This window comes from Dama dama, chromosome 1 (assembly GCF_033118175.1).
Source record: "Dama dama isolate Ldn47 chromosome 1, ASM3311817v1, whole genome shotgun sequence".
NCBI lineage: Eukaryota > Metazoa > Chordata > Mammalia > Artiodactyla > Cervidae > Dama > Dama dama.
This window is the reverse complement of record NC_083681.1, coordinates 68,865,248-68,888,911: the sequence shown is the minus strand read 5'-3', so window position 1 is coordinate 68,888,911 and position 23,664 is coordinate 68,865,248. Positions and strand designations below refer to the sequence as shown.

Here is a 23,664-nt window from a genome sequence, read left to right as displayed (position 1 = left end):
GGGTAGAAAGAGAGAAGATTCAATTTGCTTTGAATATTTCTTAAGTTAATGGATTGTTATATCCTGAATTCTCAAGTGACTATATTTTCCTTATATTTTTAAAAGAATTGAAACTTTGGTGTGCCTTAATACTTCACATCCTTTTTTCACCTGTGTGTCCTGACCTGGTATGATGGCCCAGCATTGTTAGCAAACAGTTGTGTCTCTGCTAAATACATATTTATTGGTCTATGCAGTCACCCTACAGATCACTTCCCAGTATGCCAAGGGGAAAATGGAATTTACTTCTTCCTTGATCAATGTGTTATCATATTTATAATATGGGAGAAGGAAAAACTGGACTAAAGGAAGAGCTTGTAATTCACAAATGCAAACCTCTCAAGTGCAGACAAGAGTCATATATTTGAAAGGATTATTTGTGAGCATCATCACACAAGCAAAGAATCATTGTTAGGAGTTACTTATAATTCATGAAGAAGCACTTTAGGAACATACTTCTGTTAATTATTGTGTTGCACATATTCTGATTTCTATAAACCAGACTAAGGTAGACTTGTTTGTATACCATAGCTTTCGGTATGGAAGTAAAGGAAACATTTATTAACTGTTTTTTTTCCCCTTCCCCTGAGATGGTTTTGTTTCACTTTGAAGTAAGACTCTCATAAAAAGGCTGCAAGTCACAATGCATGTTGTAGTTTCCTTGGAATGAAGTCCAAACTATAGTCTATTATGCTTTGCCAATTTGTCTGGAAGCCACACACACATGGGCAAATATGGCGATCAAAATTCAGTTAGATTTGCCCCATGGAAGAATGTAATGCTTCACACGTGGAGGTTGCCCAGTAAATATCATAACCTTTTTGATATTGCTGAGATGAGATGGGATAATAGGACTTTATTTAGAAGAGATGGTTGAAGGAGAGAAGAGAAGGATGAACTGGGAGATACGAGTTAATGGAAAAAGGGAGAGCTTCTGGTTTGCAGCATGGGAATTCTGGAGTCAGAAAGACTTGGGTTCACATCCTCCTTCCTCTTTTTTTGCCTACCACATCCCTCTGCCTCAGTTTTCTCTTTTGTAAAACAGCACCTTAATAAATCTATCATGCTGGTTGCTCTCTGGATTATTGTTATTGATGTTTAGTTGCTAAGGCATGTCTCTTTTGTGACCCCAAGTCTATAGTCCACTAGGTTCCTCTGTCCATGGGATCGGTTGCCATTTCCTTCTCCAGGGATCTTCCCCTCCTAGGGATGGAATCCACAGATTCTTTACCGCTGAACCACCAGGGAAACCCATGGGGTACCAAATGACTCATCATGTTCTTTACGTTGCAGTGGCAGGTCTAACTTGAGCGTAGCTTTTTTTTTTTCCCCTCCTTATTATATGATATCTTTAGATTTTCTTAGAAATTAAAAATTCATGTTCTATTTCCAGTCTGTTGATTTTCAGTAACCATGGTTAGAAATTTTTTATATTTTGTGGTCCTTTTTTCTCTTAGTATTCTTACACTCTTTCCTTCTCTTCTTAGCACCCATTGTTTCTACAGTTTATGTAACCCTGTGCTCTCAACAAGAAATAATTGACTCAAGAATGCAGGGAAATGATCCTGCATTCAAATGAGAAGTTGCAAACCCTGTATCAATCTAAGACTTTATACCTTTATATTCCCCTGTCTCCTTCCAGAAAACAAACAAACCCATGCTTCAGCTCTGTGGCTTTTTTTTTAATTGGAGAATAATTGCTTTACAGTACTGTGTTGGTTTCTGCCATACCACAACTCGAATCAGCAAGAATTATGTATATATCTGCTCCCTCTAGAACACCCCTGTGCTTCCATCCCACCTCTCTAGGTCATCACAGAGCGCCAGGCTAGGCTCCTCGTGTTGTATAGCAGCCTCCAACTAGCTAGCTACTTCACACATGATAGTGTGTACGTGTCAATGCTACCTTCTCAGTTCATGCTACCCTCTCCTTCCCCTGCTGTGTGCTTCTGAACCAGATATGTACATAAATATTTGGGAGGAGAGTGGTGTTAGAGAGAAACTCGTTGACCTAATTTTAACTTTACAGAGGAGCAGTATTTTGGGAAAAATAGAATAGAGATATAGGCAGGCTGAAAACTGTCATCATCATAATCATCACCTTGAAAAAGGATCACCTGCTTACGTAGATTAAAAGAGAAACATATAAGGTGAGTTTTATAGGCTTTGCTAATCCATTAGGAGGAGAGAGAGGAGGAGATACCATTGATTTACTGTGTATTTAAATTATACCCAATTTTAAAACCAACTTCATCGGCCAGAAATCCCCACCATAAAAATTACATAGCTCTCCCTCCCAGATTCCCCATTCAGTTCATTTGCATTGTGTGTCCTCTGTTTAGCCTTTTTTTTTTTTTTTTCCAGAAAGGACATTTTTTATTTGAGTTGCTTCTCAGTGCATTGTGTTCCAATGTTAATTTCATGTTATGGCACCATATGGGCGACAACAGAAAAACAGTTTTTGAGGTCTCACTTTTCAGGAATGGGGGATGTGTGTGTGTGTGTGTGTGTGTGTGTGTGTGTGTGTGTGTTAGTCCCTCGGTTGTGTCTGACTCTCTGCGACCCCATGGACTGTAGCCCACCAGGCTCCTTTGTCCGTGGGGGGATGTGAGACTCGATTAATAAATAAGATCCTCCAGAACCTGAGATTGTTGTTGTTGTTTAGCTGCTAGGTCATGTCTGACTCTTTTTGTGACCTCATGGACTGTAGCCCACCAGGCTCCTCTGTCCAAGGGATTTCCCAGGCAAAATACTGGAGTGGGTTGCCACTTCCTTCTCCAGGGGATTTTCCCAACCCAGGGGTTGAACCTGGGTCTCCCACATTGCAGGCAGATTCTCTACTGTCTGAGCCACCAGGCAAGCCCCGTGTGTGTGTGTCTGTCTGTCTGCGTGTGTGAAATAAGCTATATTCCAAGAGGAAGGGGATTTAGGCTATTATATACTTAAAAACTTCATATTATATATTTAAAAACTGGGCTCAGAAATCAATTTTCCCAAGATCATAGAGCTTGTTAGGACTAGATACCAAACTAGAACCCAGATTTCTTAGACTCACTGCTCTGTACAACATACAAGACTGACTCTCATAAATGTTCTATGTAGACTTTATGGAATCTGACTAAGAACTAAGGAGAAACAGTTTGTGACTGGATTTAAACTATTTTCAAGCATAAGCAGGATTATTACTGTTACCTGAATGATCGTAAATGACTTTCCATCCCATTGGGCATGGGGAATGTATAAGCTTGGAGCTAACTCTGTACTAGGGAAATATTACTAGCAACAATCCATATCATTTGCCAGGGTGGCAACCACCTTTCACAATCGAATGAAGTTTAATGCATTGTTGTGGTGGATTTGAGGCATAGCTGAAAACTGCTCACAGGAAATACATAAAGTTTTACTGTATATATCAGAACAAAAGAAGGAGTAAATTTATTGGTCTAATATTGATCTAGCCTAAATTTTTTTGCTGGTAAGATAGGCTGGTCATCTGGGTCATAAAGGAATGAGTGCTGGACCCTGAGTCAGGTGACTTGAAATTAAATATCCAAGTCAACATTTCCCTTAATAACCACATGATTTCTGGCAAAGCACTGAATTTCTCTGAGCCTCAAGGCACCCTTTTTAAAAACTGAAAGAATAGCTTCTAGATCATGTATTTTGGGGGAAATTATATAAGTTAATTCAGGTAAAGTTGAATTGCACAGTGCTTAGTCGCTTCCTTTGTGTCAATTCTGTGTAGCCTCATGGTTCCTCTGTCCATGAGATTCTTCCAGCACTGGAGTGGGTTGCCTTTTCCTCCTCCAGGGGATCTTCCCCACCCAGGTATCGAACCCAAGTCTCCTGCAACTCCTGCATTACAGGCAGATTCTTTACCCTGAGCCACCAGGGAAGTCTTTGTAACCATAAATCTATTTTCTATGTCAGTGAGTTTATTTCTGTTTTGTATGTAAGTTCTTTTGTATCATTTGTAATTTTAGATCCTCATACAAGGAGCATCATGATGTTTGTCTTCCTTTGTCTGGTTTATGTCCACCCATGTTGCTGCAAAAGGCATTACTTCACAGTTGTTGTTGTTGTTAATTTTTATTTATTTTTAAAAATTATTTTAATTGGAGGCTAATTACTTTACAATATTGTGGTGGTTTTTGCCATACATCGACATGAATCAGCCATGGGCATACATATATCCCACCATCTTGAAACTCCCCCTCCGACCTCCCTCCACCTTCCTCCCCTCTGGGTTGTCCCAGATTATGGTTTGGTAATATTCTATGTATATATATGGCATCTTCCTTTTGTTTTTAAGATTTTTAAGTTATGTTGACAACAAAGTAAGCTTAATCACTTAATCCTAAAGTCATCAAGAAACAATGTTTATCTCTGTCTTCCTCTCAACCCCTACAGAAGTTTAGACTAGTTCATGACAGAAGTTTTAGATATTCAAATAGATGATATCCGTTTTATATGAGCAATAGACTTAGGCCATTATTTCAGCTTCAGCTGGCTAATTCATGTTTTTTTACACAGGCAAATTATAGGGATTCTTTTTCACATTCTGGAGAAGGAAATGGCAACCCACTCCAGTTCTCTTGCCTGGAAAATTCCTTGGACTGAGGAGCCTGGTAGGCTACAGTCCATGGGGTCACAAAGAGTCGGACACAACTGAGCAACTTCACTTTCCACATTAGATTTTGTTGGTATTTCTCTATTTTACAAGTGCTTCACGTCCTGTCAATAATCATGGTCTATAGAACAGATTCTTTTAGGTTACTGTGGTGATTCCATTTTATTTTAAGAGGATAGGATCAACCAGCATCTTTCTGACATTGTCCGGATGGGTTTCTGCCTGACCAGATGATGGGAGATAAACAAGATAACATCAGGAGGATATTTCAATATTACAAAGCTCTAGAAGTAGGGTCAGTAAAAGTATGTGAATGGATATCATGAGTCTCACTGTGTTATTTATGATTCCAATTCAAAATAATTCATGTCACATTGTTCCTAAGAGGTGAAGCGACACATGGATTGAAACATGTTCTCCATATGAAGTAGCTCCATCTTTTGGGGATACAGGACCTGGAGAGAGAACTGTGTTTTAGTCTGGTGGATACAATGCAGTGCTAGTTATTCTGTTAATTTGTCCTAACTACATTTGGGGTGGAATCATTTCTCAAAAACATAGTGCTTAAACTAAAACTTGGGAGAAGAGATTGGCTAAGGGAAGAAGATTGAAGGAAGCGTGTGAGATCTTTGCTTCTCCTCCATGCCATTTTTGTCAGTCACTTCAGTACTCATGGAGCATAAGCTATTATGCCTTCAGGTGGCCCTTCAAATAACTACTAAGAGAGCATAACAAAGAACAAAGCAGACTCTAAGCACTAAAGTTGAGACAAGTCATAGCAAAAGAAGGACTAGTTGTTAATGGGAAATGAGGACAGTGCCTTGGGATGAAATTACAATAATTTATTGAATATTTATTCCATGCAGGCTAAGAATTTTCCATACATTAACTTGTTTAATCCCAAAAAAAAACCTGTAGGTAAAACTTATTTTTTTTAATTTTATAGATAAACTAATAAATACAGGTTTATAGGAACCAGTAGGTTATTTTCTAATATGCATTTAGCAAATGAATAAAAGTATTATACAAAAAATCAGATTTATCTAAGTCAAAGGTCATGATCTTTGGGTTATGTTGTCTTGTCTTTATAAATTGTGGTTATCACATTGCATTTATCATGGATACTACAAGCTTTAAAAAGTGCAAGTTGCAGAAAGCTGAGAAAATAGGCAAATAATGAAAGAATAGGATTTGGCAGACCAAGACATTAAGAGATGAGTGGTTATTAAATAAATCCAAGTTATGAGGAGGGGATTAATACACATATGTTGAAAGATACAGATGCTAAATGAAACTGGAATTATATATAACCCAGATCAACATTGTGCAATAAAGATTTTAATAAATGCCGAGGCTATTGAGTATTTGGCAGCCTTCATAGAATAAAAAGCTATTGGATTTTGAAAGTCGTCTCATGGGAAATATTGGAAGCTGAATCACTTGAGGGATATAAAGCTAAATTGGATAAAATATATCTCTGATCTCCAAAATGTTCTCTCTGTGTTAAAGGCATATACAAACACACACATTCAAAACAACTTTTAAGTCTTACAAACTGCATGTCTCAGTGTATTGATATAATGAATTTAATCTAAGTAAGTAAAAAACTTAGAACAGAAAACCTTTCCAAAAATCAATTGCAGGTAGAAACTAAAAAATTGTAGAATAAGTTGGGGAAACTAAAGACGCCTACAGTTGGATGGAAAACATGCAGTCATTTAAAAATAATTAGTTTTGCAAAGGGATACATGAATGGAAGGTCTTGGAAAGGAAGCAAAGAATTAATTTCCCTAAAGGCACTGCAGATAAAACTGTGGTTGGCACATTTCATTCTGCAGATACCCCTCTTATTGGTATCTTGTCTGTTCTCTTGGGTGACATTTTGGAATAGTGTGTGCTCTAATGATTGTCCAATAATGCAAATGAGAAATCCACCTTTCAGACGCATCACTCTGGACACACTGAACCCAGTCTTGATTAGTTCCTTCTTAAGGAAATCTAAAAATAAATAGCAGAAGTCGTTACCCAGATGTCTATTAAGTGGGAGTTTGGGGCTCTTTGGATTTCCCAGGTGGCTCAGTGGTAAAGAATCTGCCTGCCAATACAAGAGATGCAGGAGACACGGGTTGAATCTTGGGGTCAGGCAGATTCCCTGGAAAAGGAAATGGCAATCCACTCCAGTATTCCTGCCTGGAAAATCCCATGGACCGAGCAGTCTGGTGGGCTCCATAGGGTTGTAAAGAGTCAGACACGACTGAACAATTAAATACTTATGAGGCTCTTTATCTTGTCTGATATCCCTGGATTCTCCTTATTTAACAATGAAAGAGAAGATTATGAGATTGAAAGGAGCCATTCAACTGGCCTAATATTTTGTGTTTGTTTTCTCTGACTCCCTGGGTCAGATTGGCACTCACTGTCCACTGCCCTATGCCTATGTAAATGCAGGTATTCTTTCTCTTACTTTTTTTTTTTTTTTAATTTATCTGTGTATTTCATCTTTTGCATCCTAGCTGATCCAGGCCTCAGTGGTTTTTCTAACGACATTATATGATGCTGTTTGTGCCATTTTAACTTGTACCCACTATATTCAGTGAAAATCTATCATGATTTCCCTGTTGCAAACAAAATACTGGATTCGTTTCCCTATCACTCAACTAGTCCATATTTCTTACCTTTTAAACTAACATTTTAAACTAATAATTTCTAATATTTCTTGTATCTTCGTTTTTAAATCTTTTACCCTTTTTCTCCATCGTCTTTGCTCCAATTGGTCTGGTGACCACTCTCTACCCATGAAACTGGGCTCATATTTGGCCACCTTTGTTCAAAGTGCTCCCTCTGCCTTTACCATCACCTCCCATACTCCTTGGACTCTTTATCCTTCATTTGCATTTCTTAACCTGTTGGAACTCTTCTATCATCTCCTAAAAACAGATCTTGACCTTCCCTGGTAAACGAGGTCCCGCCCTCTTTTCGGCCTGTTTAACACTGCCTGGCATCTTCGCTGTGGACTCATATTAACCCACTGTGAGCGCTCACTGTGGTACCTGAAGTTTCTGTCACAGAGTTTTTAACATGGGAGATGATGGATAAATATTTATTGAATGTACAAGGATTATGTCTCTGAAATCCTTTGCTTTAGTCATTGCTTAAGCAAAAACTGAATTTGGAAACAATATAAATGCCTAGGGGTAAAGGAAATGTTTAAATGTGTATAATACATCCATATGTGGACTATGCCGCAGTCATTAAAATAAGGCTTATGAAGAGATTTTAATACCATGGGAAAATGATGATTATATATAGTAAATTCTTGACATCTACGGGGAATTCTTCCTGTTCCCTTCGACGGTGTCTACATTTTTATTAAGAGGATAATAATAGTAGCCAATACTTACTAATCATTCAAAATGTGCGAAGGCATCTTGAGTTGCCCTGCATCTTATTTAATACAGGAAAATACACCGAGGCTCAACGCAGTTAAATAAGTTTTCTAAGGCCGAGCACTTCCAATGAAGCGATGATGGTTAAGAGGAGGGAAACAAGTCAGAATGCCTGAGTTTGAGCCATTGCTTCATCACTTGTAAATTATTTGCTTTCACTTTGTGTCTATTTTATTAACAATATAGCAGAGATAATACTGGTTGTGAGGATTGAATGACCACAACACCAGGAGCATAGAAAGCTCTAGTCAGAATCAACTGTCTGTCTATCCAGAAGCTTGTATCATGCCTGGTTAAGTGAATATCCACAGATTCAGTGGAAGTTTTATCTGAACCCAAATGTGACTGGCTCTCTTCACTGTATTCCACCTCCCAATGACAGCTTCGCCATGAATGTAAGTCATTATATATCCAGCAATGAGGACAGAGCAATAGAGCCACATCGAGCTTCAAATTATAGGCAATCTAATAGACTCATTCATCAGCTTAAATTATTCACATTCCCTGCATGATTCAAATTTGTATCTTAGAAAATACAAATCATTACTGGTCAGGGCAATTTGAAATAAAGTAACAACAGTGGAACACATGAATGCCAAGGACTATTGTAATGTTAAGAGAGGAAAGCTGAAAGTCAATTAGAGATATGTAGAATTAAGTATGCATTTAAAAAACAGGGATGGGAGGAGACAGCAAACAACAGAGAAATATGCCAAAATATTAACAAATATTATATTCAGACTATATTATGTGTGATTTTTCTTTTAAGTATTTTTATTTAAATGTTTTGTGTACTTTTTAATATTCTGTCAAGTTCCATTTTGTTTGAAGTGAAGTGTTTGTCACACAGTTGTTTCTGACTCTTTGAGACCCCATGAGTGACTGTAGCCTGCCAGGCTCCTCTGTACATGGAATTCTCCAGGCAAGAAGACTGGAGTGGGGTTCCATTTTCTTCTGCAGGGGATCTTCCCAACCCAGGAACTGAACTGTGGTCTCGGGCATTGCAGGTGGACTCTTTACCATCTGAACTAAGGTTTGTTTAGAGTAAAGAAAATATGATAAAATCAGTTCTACAAAATTAAAAAAAAAAATTGATACCTACAGATCTAGAGCTTTTTAAGTTTAGATCCAACTTGAAAGATGTTGCTTTGACTAGTGATAAGGATTTTTACTACATGTCAAATGATCCTGTACAGTATTGACAGTAATGAATTAGAGTTTCAGGAGTCCTTTTTGGTCTTTGCAAGGTCACCCAAGGAAGAGCATGATCACTTACACTTAGGCTTTCATTCTAATAAGTGTAAATAGGAATAAAAAATGAATTTTACAGGGCAAATGTGTACTTAAAATATGAAATGAAATAGATTGACTAATGGTCTCCACCCATCAGTAATCTACATGTATATTCCATGGTGTGGTATGGATATGATAAATCTATTCAAATGAAATGCTCAATTCCTAAAATTGTTATGATTGTTAACAGTCTTTGGCAGGCTTAGGAGTTGACAGACTTTTCTGCTATAAATCTAGACACATTTCAGTGATTCTCACTCTAGCACAAATGACAAGTGATTACAGGAAACCATAGTCTTAAAAGATTTAACATGCAGTGGTATTTGTACAATTACAAACAGTGTATAAAGTGGTCCTGGTGAAAAGCAGCGAAGAGATATTTGACATGCTAAAATTCCCTCCAAGGAGGGGTGATGCAGTTACTCTATAGTATCTGACATTTTTAAGGGGAATAAAAGGTCCATCTAGTCAAGGCTATGGTTTTTCCAGTGGTCATGTATGGATGTGAGAGTTGGACTATAAAGAAAGCTGAGCATCAAAGAATTGATGCTTTTGGACTGTGGTGTTGGAGAAGACTCTTGAGAGTGCCTTGGACTGCAAGGAGATCCAACCAGTCCATCCTAAAGGAAATCAGTCCTGGGTGTGTTCATTGGAAGGACTGATGCTGAAGCTGAAGCTCCAATACTTTGGCCACCTGATGCGAAGAGCTGACTCATTGGAAAGGACCCTGATGCTGGGAAAGATTGAGGGCAGGAGGAGAAGGGGACGACAGAGGATGAGATGGTTGGACGGCATCACCAACTTGATGGACATGGGTTTGGGTAAACTCCGGGAGTTGGTGATGGACAGGGAGGCCTGGCATGCTGCGGTTCATGGGGTTGCAAAGAGTTGGACACGACTGAGCAACTGAACTGAACTGAACTGAATGAATGATTAGGCTTCCAGGTGGCACTAGTGATAGAGAATCTGCCTGCCAATGTAGGAGACACAAGAGATGTGGGTTCAATCCCTGGATCAGGAAGATCCCTTGGAGTAAGTAGTGGCAACCTATTCCAGTATTCTTGCCTGAAAAATTCCACAAACAGAAGAGCCTGACAGGCTACAGTCTATGGGGCCGCAAAGAGTCAGACATGACTGAGTGATGGACCACAATGAGTGGTTATGATTTAATCCATTTATTCACTCAACAAATATTATTTGAATATCTGCTCTGGACGAAGTACTATTCTAGGAATTGAGAATAACGCAGTCAACAAAACAGACAATAGTACTGACTTTTTCAGAGCTTACAATTTAGGATGTTTATGGGTAGGCTGGTAGACAGGAGTATGAAAGAAATCTTTCTAAAGTGTATATTTATGTTTAGAGCAACATTGTCTTATAGAACTTTCTTCATTATCAGATATTCTATAGCTTTGCTGTCCAGTATGATAGTCATTGGCCACGAGTGGCTATTAAACCCTTGAAAGAAGCCTAGTTTGACTGAAGGGCTAAATTATAAATATTATTTCACTTTAGCTCATTCAAATATAAACTTAAATACCTAGGGTAGTAGCAACCATATTGGAGAGCAAAGGTCTAGGTAGTTTAAGGATTCAGAGCCTATATGAAGAGGTGGACAGGGTGTAGAGGAGTAATGGAAATTATAAATAGAGTGGTCAGAAAAGACATCTTGAAGAGACATTTGGTGAACAAAAAGGGGTGAAAGAATATGTCATGCAGATATTTAGAAGAAAATTTTCCTGGGCATAGCAAGTGGGAACTGCTGAGACCTTCAAGTGGTTGCTATGTGTCTTGAAAGAAGAATGACAATGTAGACCACTGTAGATGCAAGAGAGTGAGTGTGTGGACAGAAAGTGGGAGATGTGATAAGGTATCAGGAACTCTAGACTAGGTTTAATTACATGTGTGTGAATATGTGGGACTTCCCAGGTGAAGTTAGTGGTAAAGGACCCACCTGCCAATGCAGGTTTGACCCCTGGGTTGGGAAGATCCCCTGGAGGAGGGCATGGAAACCCACTGCAGTATTCTTGCCTGGAGAATCCCATGGACAGAGGATCTCAGTGGGCTACAGTCCATAGGGTCTGTAGGGACACGACTGAAGTGACTTAGCACGCAGGCATGCATGGATGAAAATGTATAAATTCTTAGTCTGAAGATTTAAGATTCAAAACTCACAAGAGCCCTTGGTTACTCCGAAGTCCTTTGTGGACCTGTAGGCCAGCTAGAATATTTTATCAGGTCACATTTTTATTTCATAATTGAGTCTAGAATTTTAAATGTTCAGCGATTCTCCAAGTAACTCTGGGACATGCATTTCCCCTCCATGCTGAGCAATACTGATGACCACAACCCTCTTTTGGTCTCTCCTCACCCCAGCAAATTTGTTTTCCTCCTTGGGATTGACTGAGTTTATCTTTAAAATTTAAATCTAATGGAAACGTGTTGTGGAAGAAAAACATGCCAGTTTTCATAGGCAGACAATTCTGTAAAATTAATGAGAGTTATAGGTTGTGGCACAGGAGATCTGAGTGCAGAACATTTTAGAATTTAGAGGTTTTATCACATAAAACTGTACAGGGTGGTAGGGAAATTTGCCTTGAATTTCATCTCACTGTAATATGTCACATTTTCAACCTTCTTGGCACTTAGCTGCCATACAGCAAAATTTTATCTTAGATTTTGGCTTTACCTATGAGTTTATTTTAAAAAGGATCCTACTTGCTTTGTAAGGGAAGTCATCCAAAGTTTAATTAAAAATAGTGTCCATCAGTCAGTCAGTCACTCAGTCACATTCAACTCTGAGACCCGCCAGGCTTCTCTGTCCATGGAATTTTCCAAGCAAGAAGACTAGAGTGGGTTACCATTTCTTACCCTAGGGGATCTTCTTCACCCAGGGACTGAACCCAGGTCTCTTGCATTTCTTGCATTGGCAGGTGGATTCTTTAGCACTGAGTCACCTGGGAAACCATTTAAAATGCATATTCAGGGTCATATTTTTATTCAGTTAAGCTTCAGTATTTTAAAATTGCTGCTTTTTAAATTTGTTTTCTTATCTGCTTGGCTCAATAGTTATGTCAGGAACGTGTAGTCATTTCATAAAGAGAGATGAGAAAGAATAAGAAAAGACATTAATATTATTTGAGTGCCCATCATGTGCCAGGGCCTGTAAATACAGCAACACTGTGTGTTATTTTTGAGTGACAGTAAATTTATTATATGGACAAAATAATGAAGAAACTCTACTATTATTTCCTTATATATATATACTACTCACTGTCCATGCATTATATCATTTAATTTGTGTACCAAACTTGCAAAGTATCTAAAATTGTTCGTATTTTGAAAATAAGAAAATTAAGGAGATGTAAAATATGTCTTAACACACACTAGTACATAATAGAACCAGTACTCAATCCAGATCATTTTTAACTGTAAAATCTATGTTCTTTCCATCATATTTCTCTCTCTCCAATTATTGATATATGAAAAATATATAAAATAATATTTTTATGTTCTAGTTTTGCTATTTACTATCTGTATTCACTATTTCTAGGGGCTTCCCTAGTGGCTTAGTGGTAAAGAATTTACCTGAAAATTCAGGAGACCAGGGTTTGATCCCTCGGTCGGGAAGATCACCTGGAGAAGGAAATGGCAACTCACTCCAGTATTCTTGCCTGGAAAATCTCATGGACAGATGGGCCAGGGGGGCTATAGTCTATGATGTCACAAAAGAGTTGTATATGACTTAATGACTGAAAAACAATAACAACAACAACAAAAAACATTAACTATTTCTTACAAAAGTTATTCTTGCTAGCCCTTCATTTCCTTGGCTATAAAACAGAGCTTTTTGTTTTTAGCATTCACTTAAGATTTATTTAGGACCTGGATCTAGACACTTAGAATATAGTACACTGATTATTTTATTAATCATTTTAAAATATTTAACTTCCATTTATTTTAAAAATGAAAAACTTTAAAAGTTAATCAAAATGGGGATATATATATTAACATTAAATATGCTCCACAGTGACTGTATTATATGAGATGGTCCATGTAAGCATGCAACAAAGTGCTTAGAACAGAGGAATTATTCATAAATTCTAGCTATCATTAATCATTTTATCAATGTTTCTGCATGTGTAAGCAGGAAATGGAAGACATTATTTGGCATATTAATTCCATGTGGTATAATAAAATAGATTTTCTAAACCTTATGCTCCTCCAATCTTTCCAACCACACCAGTCCTAAATTTTGATCTTCCATAATTTACAGATTATATGCAACCAGATACTGTTATTAATGAGCTAACAGGAAAATTGATTAACCTCCTAATGACTTCCTTCCCCAGAACTGAAAATGATCCCTGGATTTCCTCAGATGCTTGTGAGGACTGCTGTCTGCCTGTAATCAGTGTTTTTAAAGAGATTGACTTTGGCATCTTGTTGTCTATCCCCATATCCTCCCACTTCTAAAGAACTTGAGGTCTTCCCATTACTTGAACGACTTGTAACCAAGAACAACTTAGGGCAGAACATTGACAGGCATGTTGATGATGCAGTTTGTTTTCACTTTCACTTTTTATTTCATGACTGAGGACATTCCCAGAAAGATATTATCTTTGTTCTAGTTTCTGGGAATTTGCTGGCTCCCTTTCTCAAAGTTTCACATTCATTTTGGGTTTCCCTGCTCCCTTGTCTACCATCGTCTCCTTATGGGTCTCATTTTAGAAGAGAGGTGGTCTGTTCTACTTCATTGATTCATCTGGTATCATAAAAGCCTTGTCTTCCTTCTGGAAAAGAAACCCAGCGGGACAAAAAGTAAAATCCTGGGAGGTGCTACTTTGCACCTCCAAGGTAAATGCTGATCCACAGAAAATAGGAAAAGTCAGGGGGAGAATAAGGGACATCAGTGTTCTGTTGGTGTGTTGGTCTTTTTGGCTAGCTAACTTTGGAAATCATTGTGGGTATTTTAGCCCTGAGGACATGAGGGCTTTTGATGGCTACAAGAACAACCCACCCATCCTCCACCACAAATAAAATGGCCAGGGTTGTCTTCATTATGTAAGTTTTAGCAGCAATATAAAAGTCACAGTGGATATGGGGTTCTAGTCATAGCAGAAATCTGTAGTTTTAGCAGTTACACCATTCAGTTGAAACTAAATGAAATGCAAGGGAAAGAGAAGGAGATAAACCCTGTATTTTCATACTTAAGTAAAAACTTTACCCAAAACAGTGGATAATAATGGCACCCCAAGATAATATATTAAAGGGATCAGTGACTGAATAGTAACTTTTAAAAACTGAATTATAAATGATTTATTATTCTATGTGAGTTTCAGGTCTACAGCAAAGTGATTCAGTTACTTTTTTCAGATTATATTTCAAGTTATTCCAAGATATGAAATATAAATGCCTGGGCCATATAGTAAATCCTTGTTGCTTATCTATTTTATGTATAGTAATTTGTGTCTGTTACCTTCTATTCTCCGCCCCCTCCTTCTATTCTTAATTTGTCTTTCCCTCCCCCTTCCCCTTTGGTGACCTTGTTTGTTTTCTGTGTCTGTGGGTCTGTCTCTCTTTTGTATAAAAATCCAGCTGTATTTTTAGGTTCCACATATAAGTGATACCATTAGTAATTGTCTTTCTCTGACTTCAATAAGTACAGTGCTCTCTATGTCCATCCATGTTGCTATATTTTATTCTTACGGCTGATTAACAATGTTGCGATGGTTTTGGGTACACAGCAAAGTGACTCAGCCATACATATACACACCTATTAGTTCTAATAGAATATGCACTTTTAACAATAGGACTTCCCCGTCTTACTTTTCTTATTTGGCCCATTTGCTCACAAAAAAAGATTAATTCCATTACCAGCCATGTTTCTCTACTCATAGACCTTTTCCCTCTTGGTTTTCTTAAATGCTTGAAAACTAAGAATTTCTGTCTTAGTTCTTTGATCTTTGGACTCGCCAAAAGGTTCCTGTCCTTTGAGGTCTCTCCTTAGTCTTTTTGCCTTCCTAGCAGTTTCTTAATTCTTTTATTTATTTATTTATTCTTGAACCAGTCCTGAGCTTGGTTCCTTTCCCAGACTGTCTTAGTGTTTTTTTTGACTTCATGGGTAAATTTCCATGGATCCCTCATGCAGTCAAGGCCTGGGGTGTGTCTATTATTTATTTCTTGGACACAGCAGGGGTTTCCTGCTTGTTTTAATATGTTGGTTTCTGAGTTAATTGAACTAATCAATCTAATGAATTTTCCTAAAATTGTTCAACAACCATTGTAACTCCAAGAGCTATCTGGATAGCAGTTAATGAAATTAATCAGTGACACTCCCAGGGCTGAATTTAGTCTGACCGAGTATGGATTTCTGGGGCGTGTTGGGTGGAGAATGCTTGAAATTCCCTGGCATGAACTGGAAATAATTCTTGCCACCTAAAATGTATTAGGCATCTGGAAAATACATTTAAACATGATAAAATAGTAGATGTGAAAGTGCTTAGTAAGAAAGGTGGCTATATGGACACGTTTAGAGTGTATAGGTCAGGAACACTGAATAGGGACCTGACTTATTGTTTTGACTTTGCCACTGATTAGTAACTTTCGGCAGCGCTCTCAACTTCCCACCTAAGTGGATATAATACTTATATCATGGGGGTAGTGTGGAGAATTTTAGTTGGAGATGGATTGTTAAAGCATTTGTAAAAATTGACTCGAAGTGGAGATGCTGGTGGTGGACAAGGAATAGAATCAATAGCAGAACGAATATTAATAGCATGAATCATGGTAGTCCTGGAGGGTGACAGTTCAAGCATTTGTTACCCAGTGACATGTTTATTAGTTCATGTTAATTAGTAGTATTATTATTTTATTTTTGGCTGTGTTAAGTCTTTGAGCAGTGTAGGTTTCTCTGGCTGCAGTGCTTAGACTTAGTTGCTCCAGGGCATGTGGGATCATAATTTCCTAACCAGGGATGAAACCCCTGTCCTGTCCCCTCCCCTGAAAGGTGAATTCTTTACCACTGGACCACCAAGGAAGCCCCAAGTTAATGTTAATTATGCAGAGGTAGCAAGGATTTTGGGGTAAGGCCATGCAGGCTATGCCAGCACAATTCCAAGAAGCATCAGTAACAGCCATCTAATATAAAATATCAGCTCACCAACTCCTCAGGGATTCCTCTGCTTATTCTGCAGACACTTTTCAATACACTGACTATGCATGACTTAATTAAAATGGCAAAGAAAAATTTCAGTGTATACAGTGTTAAGTCTTCTTCAGTTCAGTTCAGTCACTCAGTCGTGTCCGACTCTTTGTGACCCCATGAACCGCAGCACGCCAGGCCTCCCTTGTCCATCACCAACTCCCAGAGTCCACCCAAACCCATGTCCATTGAGTCGGTGATGCCACCGAACCATCTCATCCTCTGTCGTCCCCTTCTCCTCCCACCTTCAATCTTTCCCAGCATCAGGGTGTTTTCAAATGAGTCAGTTCTTCACATGAGGTGGCCAAAGTATTGGAGCTTCAGCTTCAGCATCAGTCCTTCCAATGAACACCCAGGACTGATCTCCTTTAGGATGGACTGGTTGGATCTCCTTGCAGTCCAAGGGACTCGCAAGGGTCTTCTCCAACACCACAGTTCAAAAGCATCAATTCTTTGGTGCTCAACTTTCTTTATAGTCCAACTCTCACATCCATACATGACCACTGGAAAAACCACATCCTTGACTAGATGGACCTTTGTTGACAAAGTAATGTCTCTGCTTTTTAATATGCTGTCTAGGTTGGTCATAACTTTCCTTCCAAGGAGTTAGTCTTCTTGGGCTGCCCTAACAAAATATCATGGACTGGGTGGCTTATACAATAGAAATTTATTTTCTCATAGTTTTGGAGGCTGAAAGTTTGAGATTAGTCTACCAGCATGTTGGGTTTTGATGAGAGCTGCCTTCTTGCCTTGCAAATGGCCAACTTCGTGCATGTGTCCTTACCTGGTAGAGGGAGAGAATGTGTATGATTCTTCTTATAAGGACACTGATCCTAAAGGATCAGGGCCCCACCCTTATGACTTTGCCGCTGCTGCTGCTTACTAGCTTCAGTCAGGTCCAACTCTGTGTCAACCCTATGGACTATAGCCTGCCAGGCTCCTCTCTCCATGAGATTCTCTGGGCAAGAATATTAGAGAGGGTTGCCATACCCTCCTCCAAAGTATCTTCCTGACCCAGGGATCAAACCAGGGTCTCCTGCATTGCAGGCAGATGCTTTACCACTCAGCTACCAGGAAAGACCCCTTATGATCTTACTTAACCTTAATTACATCTGCAAGGCCCTATATTCAAATATAGTCACATTGGGAATTAGGGCTTCAGCATATCAACTTTTGTGGTCATGGACTCAATTCAGTCCATAACATGGAGTTTAGTCCAAGCTTAAATACCTTTTATTTAAATAAATAAATAAATACCCTTTATTCCAGCTCATGAGCTACGGGCTTTTTACTGTTTTCTAGCTGTTTGAGCCTGAGTGAGTACTAAAATTCTCTCTGAGCGCGCTCCCCCCCCCCTTTTTTTTTCTCTCTCTCTCTCTCTCTCTTGAGATTATCTTATCTACCACATAAGTTGTAATAAATATTACTGAATGTGTAAAACATGGGTCTTCTCAGGTGGTAAAACATCTTCCTGCCAATGCAAGAGACACAGGTTTGATCGCTGGGTTGGGAAGATGCCCTGGAGCAGGAAATGACAACTGCTCCAGTTTTTTCCCTGGAAAATTCCATGGATAGAGGAGCCTCGCAGGCTACAGTTCATGGGGTCACAAAGAGTCTGACACGACTACTCAGCACAGCACAAAGCATATAAGTCACAGTGCAGAAAACTTGGCATATATTAGTTGCTTAATCAATGCAACAGTTGGTAGAAAAGAAGTAAGGAAGTGAAATTTTCTCAGTTGTGTCTGACTCTTTGAGACCCCATTGACTATTGTCTGCCAGGCTCCTCTGTCCATGGAATTCTCCAGGTTAGAATACTGGATTGGGTAGCTATTCCCTTCTCCAGGGGATCTTCCCAACCCAGGGATTGAACCCATGCCTTATGCATTGCAGGCAGATTCTTTATCATCTAAGCCACCAGGGAAGCCCAATAATACTGGAGTGTATAGTCTATCCCTTCTCCAGCAGAGCCTCCTGACTCAGGAATCCAACTGGGGTCTCCTGTTTTGCAGGCGGATTCTTAACCAACTGAGCTACCAGGGAAGCCCAGAAAAGAAAGAAACTCAATTCTTAATTTATTTAATGCTGCAACCTTACTTTGTTACGTGGGGTGAGATCTGCCTTTGCTCACAGCTTTCTGAATGGGGGTTTTATATATCAGAACATCATGATTTTAAGAGAGGAAGCAGACCTTGGGGATCAAGGTGTTCCAGCTTGATCTAGTTCCAGTCCTTTTTTTTTCCTGCCTACCAGCAAATAGAGGTCATCACAGTTAGAGAGAATCTGCTTATTGTCATTCAGCTATTAAATAACAGAGCCAAGATCCCTGGCCTGTTGACTCCAGTCTGGTGTTCTTTCCACTACACCAGTTCTTCCAACTTTTTGTCCGTAGATGATCCTCGCATGACATTCCCCATAGGTGCTGGCAATACCCAATTTCATCACATTAGCTGAAATGCCATTCCTTTTGCTCTTACTCAGTGAAGAAAATTTTAAAAAAAAGTTAATGAGAAAAGCAGTGACCTGGCAGAATCTTGAATATCCCCCGTTTGTAACATTGTATCTTATGACGAATATACATGGAACCTAAAAGAATGGTACTGGTAAATCTATTTGTAGGGGAGGAATAGAGAAGCAGGCATAGAGAATGGATTTGTGGACACAGGTTGGGGGAAGGGGAGATTGGAGTAAATTGAGAAAAAAGCTGTGATGTATATAGACTACCGTGTGTAAATAGAGAGCTAGTGGAAACCTGCCGTCTAGCAGAGGCAGGTCAGTTCTGTGCTCTGTGGGGACCTAGATGGATGGCGTGGCAGAGGGAGGGTCTGAAGAAATGCTTAAAAGGGAGGGGATATATGTATACATACCGCCAGTCCACTTTGTTGTACAGTAGAAATGAACACAACATTGTAAAGCACTTATACTTCACTAAAGCTTCATATCAAAAAAAAAAAAAAAAAAAAAAACAGAATGAAGACATTTTTTCCAAACTTTGCTACTCAGACACATATGATAACAAGCTACTTGAGACCCTCCTCAATGTAGGAGTCCAATGGTATATTGGGAAATGGGCTGAGAATGGTTGGTCTAAGTTGAGTTTAGCTTTTAAGTGTTGTGGGACATTCAGCTTTTATCAAGAGAACAGGGCAGGTGTTGCGGGCGTCCTGTTTCCAAGATGTACAGCCTAAACCTCTGGATTTCAATCTCATTCTCTGTGGTGTGGGCGTCATCATCTAGTTTCCTTTAGTTGGTGCTATCTCCAGCTTGGCCACTTCACTGGAATGTCTCAGTGATGCTCCCTGAGTTGTGGTTTCTTCACAGCCATCCTGCAATGGTAACATAGTGTGATGGCTAAGCACACAGAATCTGTGGCTTCCTTGCTTGGAATCTAATCCTGGTTTCGGTGTTTACTAGATGTGGGACCTTGAGCAAGTTATGACATCTCTGCACCTCCATTTGCTCCTGCAAAAAACAAGGGTCATGATAGTACCTACCTCATAGGGCTGCTATGACGCTTCTTCATCATTGACCATTTGCAAAGAGCCTACATGTAATCTACATTTAAAACACTAAAGAGCTTGTTAGAATGTCATACCCAGTGGCTACTATTAGAAGTATTGGCTATTATTATTATTACCTTTTCATTGCAAGCAAATCCTCAATGTAACTCTTTGCACATACTGGAATAGATACAACAAATCATTTTAATTCCCAAATGTTTAGCTTCCTAGTAGGTTCAGAGATTTTTTTAATGCTCTTATAATTCTTCTTTTCCTTGTGTTTATCTTGCTTATGCCATGTAAGAATTGTGTGTTTTTACAAACTACAGGAAGTTTCCAATTTAAGCATGTAATTACCCTGAGTACTTTGCTCCTAAATCCACAATAACAAGCATTTAGTTTGTTTTTCAGAGCTATTGTGCTTAATTAATATTTATGCAGGACTTAGTGAAGTCATGAAAATTGACGGATGTCCTTACCTAAACAGGTGGTGAATATATCAACAATTGCAGTCAGAACAATAATGCAACAACAGTACTTCTTTAGATCACTCAGACTCACTACTGAGTCTGGTAAGCATGTTTTCCACATTTACTGCCCAACCTGGTAAGTGTACTCCCAGGCCAATAAACATGCTGTTAAGGATATTTTAAGATATTTACATAAAATATGAACTTTATTTCATGAATATTGAAGAAAACTAAAAATTGCAGTGACCTCAGCATACAAAGCTTATTCTGTTTCATAGAAAAGTCAGAAAATAATGCAAATTTGGTATGAGGGCTATACAGAGGCATAAGGGATTCAAGTTTCTTCTCTGGCTCTGCTCCAATATTTTAGCACAAGGCTTTCAGCTTAAGGTCAAAGTATAGCCCTTGAGCGTTGTTAAAGCCTCAGCCATTATATCCACATTCTGGGAAGCAGAAAGGAAAATAGAGGAAGAACATTTTGGGGTCATCTCTACTCTGACCTTTACTCCTTTAAAACATAATTCTTAGTATTCTTATAGGACACTTTGATGTATATATCATTTAGTTCGAATTTAATCATATAATTATACCTAGGTAGAGAACACTCTGGAAAGTGCAATCTTGTGTTTGGAACTCAGTGTAGCCTCCAAACTAAAACTAAAATTTTAAGGAAGAAGAGGAAGATGGCCTTTTGTGTACAACTAGCACATTTAAAATTAACCTTTTATTTTGTCTGTTGGTAGTTTGTTGATTTTCTTTAGTACTTAAATGTTTAAAATATATTTACTTCTTATGATATGAAGCATTTTTTCATATCCTTTAAAGTCTCTTTACAATTCAATTGTGATTTTTTTCTATTTGATTTTATTTTATTAAAGTTTATTAATATAAAGCATTAGTTTTCAAAAAATACAGGGAAACTTCTCATAAAAGCATCATCAAAGAGGGAAATTTTTCCTTTTATTCTTCTTACTTAACAATCTGCCATGGAACTTCACATGCCAGGCACTGATTTTAGGTGCCGAGAATAAAAGAGAGAGCAATACACAGTGTCAGCCAATAGGGGGCGTATGTATGAAAGGGGGAAATAACAAACCTGCAATGTAATGTCCAGTTGTGGTGAATAAAACATAGTAAGGATATAGAGAGGGTTGGGAGATGAAATTTGAGCGGGTGATCACGATAGCCACTCTAGCAGGAAGAAGAGAAATACAAATACCTTCAGGGGAAAGATCATGAAGGGGCTTCCCCTGCTGTGCTTAGGAAGAACGAGGACTTCAAGGACGGACAGGGAGACAGAGGCATTCAACAGGCAGAGAGATCAGAGCCAAGTAGACAAGAGGGGAGAGAATTCCATCACTCTGAAGAATACAGGTAGCATACTTCAGCAGCCAAAGAAAAACAGAAAATGAATGACCATGTTTTTGTGATGATTTTTCCCTTCTTCAGTTCACCAGTTATTTAATGATTGTCTGCCATGTGTGAGATGTTTTGATTAAGTCCAGAAGTTAAAGTATGAATAATATGGAATGTTTCCTCTCCTCAAAGTGCTTACTCTCTAGAGACTTCAGGTCAGCTCAGGAAGCTTATAACCTCTGCATTCTGTACCTGTATAGCCAGGATTTTTTTTTTTTCCTATTCTTCTTTGCTTAATAGAACCTTTACATGCAAGATAGGCCTTATATCTTATAGCTTAAAAGTAAGGTCATTTGTCTCCTTTCTTGAAGATATTCAGAAATCTTAACCCCCATCCTGTTCTTGAACCCATCTATTTTTTAAGATTTTTTTTTTTATATGGACCATTTTTAAAGTCTTTATTGAATGTATTACAATAATTGCTTCTGTTTTATGTTTTGGTTTTTTGGCCATGAGGCATGTGGGATCTTAGCTTCCCAACCAAGGATCTAACCTGAACCCCTACCCTGGAAGGCTAAGTCAACCTCTGGACCACCAGAGAAGTCCCTGAACTCATTATATTTTTTCCTAAAGAACTCTATCTTGTGTGTGTTGAATTTTGTGTATATTGTTCCCTCTGACAAGAATGTCCTTCCTCATTTCTCTGACAAAATCTTACCCTTCTTTAATGGTATTGCCAGCTCTTTGAAATGATTTCCCCAGCTCTTTCTCACAGAGCCAACTACTTCTCTCTGTATTCAGCCTAGTACTTACATCAGGCATGATAGGGTGTTATCAGGAGTATTTGCTTATATTATCTTTTTCCAGTAGAACAAAAATTCCTAAGGGACAGAATGCAACGTTTATGTATTGTCGAAACTCTAATACGTAACAAAGTGCTGGACACATAGTCAGTGTTTAGAAATATGTCTTATTATATGAAAGACTCTCCCATTAAAGACAAGACTAATGTTAACGTTCACAGTGTGAAGTAAATAGGAAATTCGTACATTGTGTTTTAATTATGTAATTTGTTTCTCCCCAAACATCAGTGTTTGAGGGGAAGCTTTTAGCTCTTATCACAATTTATTACTCAGTAAAATGTGTGGTTTTACATTCCAGTTAAATCTCCTATGTGATTTACTGTGTATATCCTTTGAAGCATCTAGTGGCCTTATGCCCCTGCATTTTTCTTGAATTGAGTTGATCTAGATGTAATCTCGGAGAAGGCAATGGCACCCCACTCCAGTACTCTTGCCTGGAAAATCCCATGGATGGAGGAGCCTGGTGGGCTGCAATCCATGGGGTCGCGACGAGTCGGACACGACTGAGCGACTTCACTTTCACTTTTCACTTTCATGCATTGGAGAAGGAAATGGCAACCCACTCCAGTGTTCTTGCCTGGAGAGTCCCAGGGACGGCGGAGCCTGGTGGGCTGCCGACTATGGGGTCGCACAGAGTCGGACACGACTAAAGCGACTTAGCAGCAGCAGCAGCGGGTGTAATCTAGGGCTTCGCAGGTGGCGCGAGCGGTAAAGAATCTGCCTGTCAGTGCAGGAGACTATGAGACGGGGTTCGATCCCTGGGTCAGGAAGATCCCCAGGAGAGGACATGGCAACCCACTCCAGTGTTCTCACCTGGAGAATTCCACCTAATGGGCTTCGGTCCATAGGGTTGCCGAGAG

The 23,664-nt window shown here is 38.9% G+C and overlaps 1 protein-coding gene and 1 non-coding gene across 4 annotated transcripts in view; one reads left to right on the top strand and one right to left on the bottom strand.

The window, feature by feature from the left end:
- LRRC4C (leucine rich repeat containing 4C) overlaps nucleotides 1-23,664 on the top strand; it is a 183,675-nt gene that overhangs the window by 67,472 nt on the left and 92,539 nt on the right. The gene's annotated exons all lie outside the window — the stretch shown is intronic.
- Nucleotides 17,621-17,692, bottom strand: TRNAC-GCA (transfer RNA cysteine (anticodon GCA)). The gene has a single exon. It is a non-coding gene; the product is annotated as a tRNA-Cys (tRNA).